This window comes from Petaurus breviceps, unplaced genomic scaffold (assembly GCF_028583685.1).
Source record: "Petaurus breviceps papuanus isolate PSGF00001 unplaced genomic scaffold, PetGlider_PUasm1.0 207, whole genome shotgun sequence".
Lineage (NCBI taxonomy): Eukaryota > Metazoa > Chordata > Mammalia > Diprotodontia > Petauridae > Petaurus > Petaurus breviceps.
In genome coordinates this window covers 5,005,425-5,018,093 of record NW_027185850.1, presented here as the reverse complement: position 1 = coordinate 5,018,093, position 12,669 = coordinate 5,005,425, and positions in this window count along the sequence as shown.

Here is a 12,669-nt window from a genome sequence, read left to right as displayed (position 1 = left end):
CTTTTCATTCTTTTTTTTTTTTTAAAGCAATTGGGGTTAAGTAACTTGCTCAAGGTTACACAGCCAGTTATTTTGTGTGGGAGCCAAGTATCTGAGGCCAGAACCAATCCTGGGTCTCCCGATGCCGGGGCAGGCGCTCTTACTCACTGCGCCACCTGGCTGCCCCATTGCTTTTCATTCTTACAACAGTCATTTCCCATAACCATAACCATCTTGCTCCTTGTTTATGCCTTATTCACCCCTTTAACTGCAATGTGGGTCCATCCAACAACAGAAAAATCTCTGGGTACCAGCCAATCTGCCAGTTCCTCTCTGTCAAGATCTTAGAGCACTCATTGCTAGTAACCTCTTAACTTCACCCCTGCATGCTTGGCATACGTAGTAAGACTTTATTAAAAGCTCTATCTTTCTATCTAGTTCCTGAGTCTTGAGCAAGTGCTATAAGTCTGGTTGCAAATTTGTGTTTCCACAAATCAGATTTCTTGGCTTGGACTCCCATGCTACTAGTCACTCACATTTTGTTTCATCTCTTGCATAGACCTTATTGACTCAATTCTCCTGAGATCATTAATTTATGAAGCTTTTAATCAGATTAAGTAAAAGATAATAAAAGTGGATCATTCTCTGCAAACCATGTAGTTGGTGTATCCATCTGATCCCCTTACCTAGCCCCTCTCAAATATAGAAACCCTTTTGGCACTCCAATTTTTATCTTTAGATGCAGTTTCTGCCACTTGTTTGGGATCCTGGGTGATGGGATGGGCAGGCATTAATATCGGGTCACCATTATACTTCCTAGGAAAACTGAAGATAAATGCATGTAGTTAACTTGCAGTTGGTGAAAAGAACTAGTAGAAACTTGGGGGCCCCCTCCTGCTTCCCATGGCAAAGGCAAACAGGATCTGGGACAATGCAGGGACCCTTGGCAACTACTGTAGATCTCAGGTCCCTTACTTTGCGTGGTTTTCAACCTGGATTTCTGTCTAGACAGAAAGATGCAGCTGTTGACATCTCCATGAAGAGGAAGCCATTGCCTGTTATTCCTTTAAAGCCAAATGGTACAAAGGGAAAGAAATAGATTGCATCCACTCTCCTTGCACTGGCAACACTATCCTGGTGCATTCTTTCTGTGCATGCAACAACCTGGTTCAGTCATGCCACCCCCTATGAAGGGGTATGTATGGTATACATATATAGTATACTCTTATGGAGGGTATAGAACAATGAAGAATATTTTTACCAAACTCATGAAGTGAACCAAGAATCACCATGCAGACCACAATCCAAATCCTATCTCTAGGACTGAAATTGATCATTGCAATTAATTAGAGTTCAATCGCCCTGTAGTTTTTTTGTTGTTGCTACTGACAGTATAGTAGTAAATGTTTCTGTCATTTTCCTGGTTCTGCTTGCTTCTGTCTGCATCAATTCATATGTCTCTCCATGTTTTTTTTTTTTCTGAGTTCCTTAGAGTTATTATTTCTTATAACACAATAATGTTCTTTACATTTACAGGCCTCCCCTCCCCCCAATACTAAATACCCACTTTGTTTTTACTTTTTTGCTATGTAAAAAGTACTGCTATGAATGCTTTAGTATGTATTTTTTATAATTAACATTTAGTATGAATCTTGTGTCTCCCTTTGAAGCCTGTAAAACACCTACCTATGCCCCTCACCCCCAATATATGCTGCTAGTGGAAACCCTGGATCAAAGGACATTTTTTTCACTTTTTTTTGCAAATTACAAATCGATATCCAAAATCGTCGAACTAATTCACAGCTCCCCCAATAGTGCATTAGTGTCTCTGTCTTCCCATAGTCTTTCCAATACTTTTTTTTTTGTTGCCATTTTTGTATGTTTGTAAGTTTTGAAAAATTGTTTGCTCATGTCTTCAGGTGACTTTATTGGGCAATGGTTGCTACTATTGCACATATTTTTCATGTCATACTTTACTGTATATATTTCACTTATTCAATCTTCATTATTTTTGCTTATGTAAAATTTTAAATATTTAAATTTGATTTAAAAATTTTATATAACTAAACATGATTATTTTTATCTTATTTTTGCCTACTAAATATTCAATATAAAAAAGTCAGATAATGGCTTCCTTCCAGACTGTTTCTGCTAGAATTCTATTGAATATGAGATGAGAAGAATGAAAAGAGTAACAATGATGGTGAGAATAACTCATTTATTTAGTGCTTTAAGATTTTTCAAAGCACTTTAGAGACTTTATTTCTTTTGTTCCCTTTCACATCTAAACCTGTAATTCTACCTCTTATTGGCCTCAAAGGATTTCCACTAGAGAGCCTTCCAAGCTCTAAGTCCCCTGAACAGAAAATGGGGATCATTGTAGCTGTTGGGACTGTTGCTCAGGTAGGGTGACCAACTGTGGAACCACTTTGGAAAGTTCAAATCATCAGGCAGATAGGAGGCATTGGAAGAGGCCTGGAGTGGATAGGATTGAGCCAGGCTGTGTTATGAACTTCTCTGCACAGGGCTGGGTGGGAGGCACTCTCCTCTGTTGCAGAACTCACTCAGGGCGCTGAGGATCTGATTCAGTGAAGCCGTCTGGGAATTCCCTATAAAGCCAGCTCCAAGAGAAAAATCAATAACCTTAGATGTGGGGACTCTCCATCTCACTTCCCATCATTGGCTGAAGATCTTGCTCCCACTGGAAACTCAGTTATGGAAAGGGCAGGAAATGGAAATCTAGGGACCAGAAGGGACACAGAGGATAGCAATGTATTTCCCCTAAATGGGTCCCAGTGAGTGAAGACCTTTAAACCTTCTCTGTCTTCCAAGTGATAATCATCTGGGAAGAGAACGGGAGTTCTGAGAGTAGCTATGGGGAAGACAGAAAAGAAAAACAAACTTGTTCTAATTTTCCACAATCCCTTGATAGTTTTACTAGGAGAGTTCATTATATGATTATAAACACCAGGTGTTTACAAGACCCTTACACCCGTCTTTACTCCCACTGGGCCTGCCTTCTGTTTTTTCCAGCCCTGTGTATATTTCTTTCGTTCACTCAGCAAGTCATCTGTGAGGATGGTTATGGGGCATATCCCGTCTCTGCTTTTGTAAAATTCTCCATCCACTTGGGTGGCAGGTTAGTGCAGTGGGAACAGCGAGCATTGGCATTGGATTGGCTGTGGGCTGTCCCATCGTTTATTTGTTCTTCAGCTTCGGCATCTGTAAAATGAGAAGATTAGACTGCAGGACCTTGAAGCTTCTTTCTAGTTCTATCTATGTCTTTACAATTTCACCAGTTTATAATCAGAGAATCACAAAGTCGGAGAGTCAGTCATCTATGATCCAAAGATCGCATATCTGTAGGGTCACATTGGGAAAAGCAACGAAGGAGGCACAGCATGTATACAGGACCCTTCCATGTGCACTTACACGGCCCTGCCTCCCCAGCTTATTCCTTCACTTACAGCTCCCTGCTGCTTTTTCCAATCCTCTTTCCCTGTCATACCCTCTGCCTTCCACATCACCAACACCTCAACCTCTTACGTGCTCTGTCCCAGTCTCTCAGGGTCTTGCTAGACAATTGTGCTTAACTCCCAATTCTTGCTAAATTATTAATGAGTGAAAATGGCTTAATGTGTTTCTCCTGCCTGGAGTTCTAGATCTATATTTTAACAGGGTTCTTCAATACATTTTCTTTAAAGCTGAGGTGCCAAACAGTTATTATGGCTACATGGCTACCTGAAACATTCTCATAAGCAGCTGAACCAGCTTAAAATGTAATTGGGAAATATTTAATAAAATAAATGAAAATACAATAAAACATAGGTAATATTAATTAATATGAGATCTTCTAGGTCAATGTATAACTTGCAGGGATCCTTATGCACAGTTTATTGACCTCCATTTCTATTTGAATTTGACACCAATAACATAAATGATAGCCAATGGGTTATTTGGTCACAGTGGGACAAAGGTCTCAAATTATACCATGGATAGCTGTCCACTCTGTCCATACATTCTTCTGTGAATAGCTGTCCACTCTGTCCATAAATTATACCATGGATAGCTGTCCAGTCTGTCCATAGGCAGGGCTTGCCCTGTGGTCCTAATCCTTTGATTTAGTTTTTTTTTTCCCCTGAAGTCAATAATATAGTATGATTAAATCTGAAATAAGACATTGAATTGATAGTTTGTGGAATTCTAGAGCTTATGAATGAATGAAAAAACATTTATGAAGTGCCTACTACGTGCCAAACATTGTCCTAAGTACAGGGGGTATAAATAGAAAAATCAAGATAGTCCCTGCTCTCAAGGTGCTCATCTTTAATTGGAGGAGGAAACACATGGAGCAAGGAGCAGATGCCAGACAAACGGGGAGTCCAAAGGGGGTTGTAGCAAGGCCACTGGCAAGACACAGACAACAGCACAGCATGGTGACATCAGGACATAGACACAGGGCAGCCCAGAGGACCCAGGAGGCAGTGGCAGTTAGATGGTGATACCAGTATCCAGTGATTACCCATCTCATCAGAAGGAATGGTGGTGCTAATGGGTCCATTACACCCAAGACTTTGAGTGGCCCAGCAGCCCAGGCCAAGGGGGTGAGTTTTTCATGAACACAGAGGAGCCTATCACTTCCTCATCTCTGGGACAGGCACTCTGAGTTGTTCCTCACACTGTGGTGATGACTTTGCACTGATCCTTCCACATTCTCTCAAACACTTTCAAGTAAGGTAGTTGGCCAAGGTGAAGGGTTCGTTTTGATAGCCACCCGATGATGGGTCCTCTCTCTCTGGGCCAAATTAGAATTGAATTGGTAACTGATTTAGCACTGATGCTCTAACCAGCTGAGCTATGATTATATTGTCTTGCATCCTGCAGTTACTCTGCCGGGGGATGTGATATCATCCCACCTGTGCCCTCCACAGCCATATGACCATGGAGTAGACACCATGCTTTCTCCTCTTGGATCCTCAGCGTCCTCATTTGTAAAATAGGATCATTTGTAAAATAGGAAATAAACACAGAGGTCATTTAGCTCAATGTCCTCATTTTCTGATGAGGAAACTATAGCCTGGGTATCTTAAATGACTTTCTCAAACTCACATGGCTGATGAATGGCCAAGTCAGGATCTGAACTCAGACCCTCTGGTGCCAAATCCATCATCCTTCCCACTGTATTATCCTGACCCCCACAGAGTTTGGCACCTCCCTATTTGGGGAGGCAGTATTTACTTCATTGGGCTTCAGCAAAAGGCCAAATGGCGGCTTGGTGGACAATGGCTGAAGTGCTGAGCCTGAGGTCAGAGAGATCTGAGTTCAAATCTGTTTTCAGACATTTGCTACCTGTGGGACCTAAACAAATCACTTAACACTGTCTGGTTCGGTTTTCTTATCCATAAAATGGGGCTAATAATAACGCCTACCTCCCAGCATTGCTGTGAGGATAATACGAGATAATATTTATAAAGCAATTTGCAAACCCTAAAGTGCTATGTACAGGCTTCTTATGATGACATATGCAAAGCATTTTTAACCCTTGAAGGGCTATAGAATATCAGGTACAACATTAGAATAGTCTTTTGAGTTTCAGTGGCCCTTTGCTTTTATCTTCTCACTGCATACTGCCTTGTCTGATAATTATTCCACTATCTGTCTTCTTGCCTCTCATTATACATTTCTTGAAGATGACAAATGATTAGTAAATGCTTGTTAAGTGGATGAACAAGAGTTCAATGTTGCAGTTCTTTAAATGATTGGCTTCAATTCTACACAGGAAACATTTCTTAAAGGCCTATATATTTTAAACAAGGAATCAGGGCATTCTGCAGCCATCAAGGATTTCATCGTCCATTGGAGGAGGGGTGTAAAAGGGACCTTGAGGTTGCCTAGTCTGAATCCCTTCTTTTAGAGATGATCACACTAAGGCCATGAGAAGTTTAGCTACTCGTCTTGGCTCACACAGTAAATGCTAAGGGCAAAATCTGAATTGGGATCCTCTGACCCAGCTCCAGTCTTCCTCCTGTCACGGCATGCTCTCCTCCTAGAACACCGCTTTTCCTAAACTTCCTTTGCCTAGGTTTACTGTAATATCTAGAATCTTTTGGTGTGTGTGTATGTGTGTGTTCACATGCATGCACATGTATGTGCATATACATGTGTATGTACCTGCACACAAATTCAAGTAGTCAAGTTAGACTGAGAATAAATGGCCAGTTAAGGATTCTAATCAACAAAATGACCAACCGTTATTCCAGATGACTGATAATTAAGCATGCCACCCCCTTGACAGAGATGTGATGGTATTGGGATACAGAAGGAGACAGATTTTGGATAGGAACAAGGCAGGAATATGTTTTGTTTGCTATGCATATTTATGGCAAGGATTTTGGTTTTTCTTTTTTTTTTGGAAGAGCAATTGGGGTTAAGTGACTTGCCCAAGGTCACATGACTAGTAACTGTTAAGTATCTGAGGCGGGATTTGAACTCAGGTCCTCCTGACTCCAGGGCCTATGCTCTATTCACTGTGCCATCTAGCCACCCTTTTTTTTTCTAATAGGGCAAATGGGAAAGAGAGAAAATAGACTTCTATTAATCAAAAGAAATTTAATTTTAAAAGATAATAGATTGTCAGTAACCAACATTTGTTCCTGCATATTACATATATAACCTGGTGTATGCTGGTCCCAATGATAGTTGTGCTGACCTGACCATCAATTTCCTCTGGGTCTGTCCCACCTGGACTCATAGGACCTCGTACAGGAGTGATGGTAAAAACTGAGAATGTGGACTACAAGACTGTCCTTGACAATGGTTCTTAAGTTACCACTAGTTTACAATCTTTCTATGACAAGCATTTGGGTAAATCAGTTTCCTCATCTGTAAAATGATCTGGAGAAGGAAATGGCAAACCACTCAAGTGTCTTTGCCAAGAAAACCCCAAATGGGGTCACAGAGAGGCAGACATGACTGAAATGACTGAACGACAACATGCTGGTAAATATTTAACAATATAATATCTGAAAATAAAATGCATGCAAGACTCTCTTTTAAGTTTATTCCATATCATTAATTTTTTCACCACCATTTTTAAGTCTAGAGAATCAATAACTCAAGCCCTGATTTGTAGAGTCTGCCAATTTCCAAGGTGAAAAGGCTCCCATTAAAATTTAATAATCAACTCTCCTCAGAACTGACTCTAGCTCAACCCCATCATAACTGAAATAAGGATATCTTAACACCTTTTGGTCATGGAAACATGGGAACTCAGAGTTGGAAAGGCCAACATATCTATCTATCTATCTATCTATCTATCTATCTATCTATCTATCTATCTATCTATCTATCTATCTATCTATCCATCCATTCATTCATTCATTTATTTTGCTTTTTGGAGGGGGAAGGCAGGGCAATTGGCGTTAAGCGACTTGCCCAAGGTCACATGGCTAGTTTTGTGTGAAGTGTCTGAGGCCAGATTTGAAATCAGGTCCTCCTGATTCCAGGGCCGGTGCTCTATTCTCTGTACCACCTAGCCACCCCACCAGAAAGTGTATTTAACCAAGAATCCCCTCTACAGCATCTCCAGAAAGTGTTTGTCCAAGGTTGGCTCCAAGCACAAAGCCATGAGAGTGCCCAGTATTTCCACAGGCAGGCCATTCCTCCTTGGGAAAACTCCAATTTCCAGGAACTTTTTCTTTTATTGATCCCCAGTTTGCCTCTTGTAACTCGCATCCATCCCTCCTAGTTTTGCCTTCTGGGGCCAAGAAGAAAAAAAACCTTCTCTGTCTTCTATATGACAGTCCCTTAAGTAATTGAATTTCCTGTTGTGTCCCACTATGTTCCCTCCTTTCCAGGCCATTCGTCCACACTTCCTTCATCCAATGTGTGACCCAAGGCCCTTTACCGTCTTGATTACTCTCCTCTGGCCACTCTCCAGCTTATTCAGATCATCAGTTTCTCATGAGTTAGAAGCTGCTATTTTTACTCACGGATGAGGCCTCATGAAGGGCAATTAACCTTCACTGGAGGAGTCCAACTTGTATGTTTATGAACTAAAAGACAACAAAAAAAGAGAGGCCACAGAAAGATTTTTCTTTTTGCCATTGTCTTGAAAATTAGTCCCTTCTTCTGTTCTGTGTAAGAAAGATCTATGAAAAATTGCATCCTCGATGCAGAAAATGTCCCCCCCCCCCCAGACAAAGGGAAAGGTCGACAGCGTCGTTTGGTTCACTGAAGATGAAGTCACATTGGAAAACTTTGCCCTTCTGGTTGAGCCCTTAGGCACTGTGGGTCCTGGGTCTCAGACTACCCTCCTCCACAGCGCCTGCGATTTGTTCCGCAGATTGAGATTCTACACATGAGAGAGCCATCCGTACTTTGTCAAAAATCTATTTTTAAAAGAAATAACAGTGAGAGAATCATGGTCTTATGTGTGGCAAGCTAGCAAGAATCTAGATTTAGGAATGAGAGGGTCTGGCTTTGAATGCTGATTCTGCCACTCACTCCTTGTGTGAGGCTGGGAAAGTCATGTGATCTTCCTGGTCCTTAGCTTCTTATCTATAAATGAGGGGAGGGAGCTGGACTAGATAACCCGCAGGGTTCCTTCTGCCACCACATCTATGATCTCTCTGAGGAAGCCATGAGGCAGGAAATCAGGGAAGGCTTCATGGAAGAGATGGCATTGAGAGCATGGATGCTATTTGGAGGCGGCAGCCAGATGCCAGGAGCAGGCTACTAGAAGTCATAGAGGTATCCAGGGAGGTAGAAGATGCTGAGGACATCTGTTCCTGCCACACTTCTGCTGAGTGTTGGCCTTGCTCCTTTGTTGATCTGACTGGTTTTCTGAAAAGACTCCCCAGCTCTTAAGTGAGAGATGGTCTGGCCATGGAATTATTCACAGAATCTGAGCATTTCTGAGTTGGAAAAGACCTTTCTTTCTTTAGGCATCTCTGTATCTAGAAATTAAAGCACATGGATGAATCTGTAAGAGTAGAGTGAATTTCCCGTGAAGACTCTGCAGGTCCAATTCAAAAGCTGATTGATTTGTGTGTTTCTATGTGTTTCAGGGCAAGGAGATAACCTGGGGCAATTGCTTTTTCTTTTCTCAGACTTTGGAACTAGCAAACCTTCTTGTCCTTGTTGTAGAAGGCCACTGTACCCCATCCTGCTTATTGCAGCTCAATATTCCTGGAGTCTTTGAACTGAGTAACATGTCCCCAAGGTGTAAATGAAACAAAGCCAAACAAAACACAAAGGCCTGCCCTCCCTGCACATATCCACTACCATCTTTAAGGGGAAGCTGTTTGTTGCCACTCTGTCTGGAAATGCCTTTGTATGACCTTCCAATTTACTGATATGTGAACATAGTGCAACCCCCCAGGAGAGCATAAACTCTCAGAAAGCAGTGACTGTTTTACCTTTTGCCTTGGCTTCTCCAGGACAGCTTTGCCTCTTTTCTTTCCAGTGGGGAGTGGGAACAGTGCTCCAAGGTGTTCCTAGTGGGCTGCACTCAGGGCTTGTATAACTTGCTGGAACAAATGATCCTTGAGGGATTGATTTCCTGACTGGCCCTTGGCCAAGGTGGGGAAGGCAAGCCGTACATCTGTTTGGGGCTGTCCACCACTCCCTCATGTGCTTGAATTACTTTCCTGCTCTAATTTACTGCTGGGCATTTGATGACTCCTCAGCCAGCCATATGTGGCCTGCTATGAGCCTTCCAATTGAATCATTTGCCTGACAACTCCGGAAAACCATCCTTTTTTTAACAATAAAAAATCAGCATAGCCAAGCAAAACAAAGTCACACACTTTCCATATTCACAAATGTATATCTCAATTAAAACCATAACACTATCTTCTCTGTCAGGAAAGAAGGAAGGAAAGGAAAAAGAAAAAAAAGGAAGGAAGAAAGAACACAGAGGGAAGAAAGGAAGAAAATAAGAAAGAAAGGAAGGAAGGAAGAAGGAAATAAAAAAGGAAGGAAAGAAGGAAGAAAATAAGAAAAAAGGAAGGAAATAAAGATGTGTTATGGGAACGGGAATCTGAAGATCTTCTCTGCCCTTAGGCCCTTTGATAGGCTTACGTGACTCTGAGAAACTTCCCTGATTTGAAAATATACTCTGCCCCCTAAAAGGCTGAATGTGGTCATATGGAGCCTATGGCAGGAGACTTGCTTTTCAGGAATGCCCACACCTTGTTACTTTGTGATTGGGCAGTAGGTCAAGAGGGCTGTGACATTCTCTGAGCCAGGAGAAGACTATATATACCCTGATGTGAGGTTTTGCTGTGGGGCTCACTTTCAGAAGAGTTGAGCCCCCTAGATTTGAAAACTCAGATGTTGGTGCTTCCCTCTCTGGTAACCGACTAGGTATGAATGTAATGGTCAGACAGCTGGAAGCCTGTCTGCTGATCTGTTTTTCTGTCTGCTTGTAACTTCTGTTTGTATTCTCTGAAGTTCAGGGTGCTGACTTTTCCCCCTGAACTAGGTAAAACAACATATGTTTGATTGATTAAAGCAAGATTGTTAACCCATTTGGAGTTGCTTTCCTTTAGAAAAGCAGATTTAGGAACCTGTGCTAGCAGCCATCCTGGGTATGCTAGGGTGCTTGCTGCTACAGGAAGTCAGGGAAGGAGGGAGTGGGGAGGGAGAGAGGGAAGAAAGAAACAAACATTTGTCAGGAAATGGGATGTGTGTTTCATTATTGGACCCTTGGAGTCATGGCTGGCCATTGCATTGATCAAAGTTCTTAAGTCTTTTTGTTTCTTTTCTTTACAATGTTGTTACTGTAGAAATTATTGTTCTGATATTCTCAGTACATTTTGTATCGGTTCACACAAATCTTCTCATGCTTCTCTGAAGCTGTCTCTTTAGTAATTTCTTATGGTGTAATAATATGCCATTACATCCACACATTATAATTTGTTAAGCCATTCTCTGATTGATGAGCGCTAACTTAGTTATTTGCTGCTACAAAACGAGCTGTTAGATTTTCATAAATATAGGTCTTCTTTTCTTCTTTCTTTGATCTCTTTGGGAGTATAGGCTTAGTGGTGATTTCACTGGGTCATTGGGTGTGTGTACTTTAGTGATATTTGGATGTTATTTCAAGTTGCTTTCGAGACTGATTGGACCAATTCACTGCTCCACCAAATGGTGTGCTTATATGCCAGTACTGTGTAGCCACTCCAATTTGCCATTTCCCTTTTTTGCTATCTTTGCTAATTTGGTCAATGGGACGTAGAACATCAGAGCTGTTTTAGTTTGCATCCTGTAATTATTAGTGATTTGGAGCATTTAAAAAATAGAACTTTTGACCACTTGGTGGACTTTTATGGATCTGAAAGAGAGTGAGGCTGATGACTGCTCAACTCTGCCTTACTTCAATCCAATTCACCCAGAAATCAAGACATCACCCATAATGTCATTCATCCTCTTGGAAAAAGACAAGCAACAATAACATACAACAATTTTTCCTTCAAGAGTGGCCTGTTCATAACCTGTGACAATTTATCTACTGGGGGAATGGTTTCAATCTTATTTATTTGAGTCAGAGAACTGTCACTTTCAATCACAAGTCAGGCAGGTATATTTCAACAATTCTGGAAGCTTATTAAAATGATCTTGCTGAAGATAAGCTCCAGATAATGGCATAATGGCCGGCACACATCGTGTAGACTTTTTGTGTGTCTTAGGAAGGGATGATAATGGCTCTAATTAAGCATTGTCTACCAAGTACTTCCTAAAAGGAATGACAAGGAAATCGACAATATGCATTCGAGTTATTGCTGTCCTTATACGTTTCTGGCACCTTTTTGGGCCCTAATGCAAGAAAACTTTCAATAATGTGTCTTCAGATCCATAGCAACCAGCATACTTCACTCACCCTTGGTTTCACAAAAGTAAAACAAGCACTTGTCCCGAGAGGGGTAATGATGCAATTATAATAGACCAGTAATGTAGGAGAAGCTGTGATGATTCTGTTTCTCTCAGAAAGAACTGGCTAAATCTAAGAGTCAATCAACCAACTGTTAAGCATTGATTAAGCACTTTCTGTATGTCAGGTACTGGACTAGAATGGGGAATAAAAGGATGAATAATTAGACAGCCCCATGTGCAAGGAGCTTGCAAGGGGGACAACCTGTTAATATTTAGGTATCTAGAGAAAAATTCCTGAAGAATATATGAAGTATACAGTACTAGCCAGCATCTAAATAGTGTTTCAATGTTTGTGAAACACTTGCTATTTTATCTCGTTTGGTCCTCACATCCACTCTGTGAGTCAGGGGTTATTATGACTTCAATTTTACAAATGAGGAAACTGAGTTTAAGAGAGGGAAGGTAACTTGCCTAGGGCCACCCTTATAGCATGTGAGGATGTGAACTCAGGTCATTTGTGTTCTGTTTGTGAACACTGTGAGCCCTGACCTCTCTAGATGCCTTCCATTACACCGCACTGTCTCACATAGAGTAGCCTAGTCATCCCATTTCTTTCTTTCTCAGTTGCTTAATGTATTTGGCACAAGCACTGACTCTGAAAACATATAGAGAAATGAGAGTCTGGGTGGGTAGGTGGTGCAGTGAATAGAGCACCGGCCCTGCAGTCAGAAGGACCTGGGTTCGGATCTGGCCTTAGACACTTAACACAAAAACTAGCCATGTGACCTTGGGCAAGTTACTTAACCCCAATTG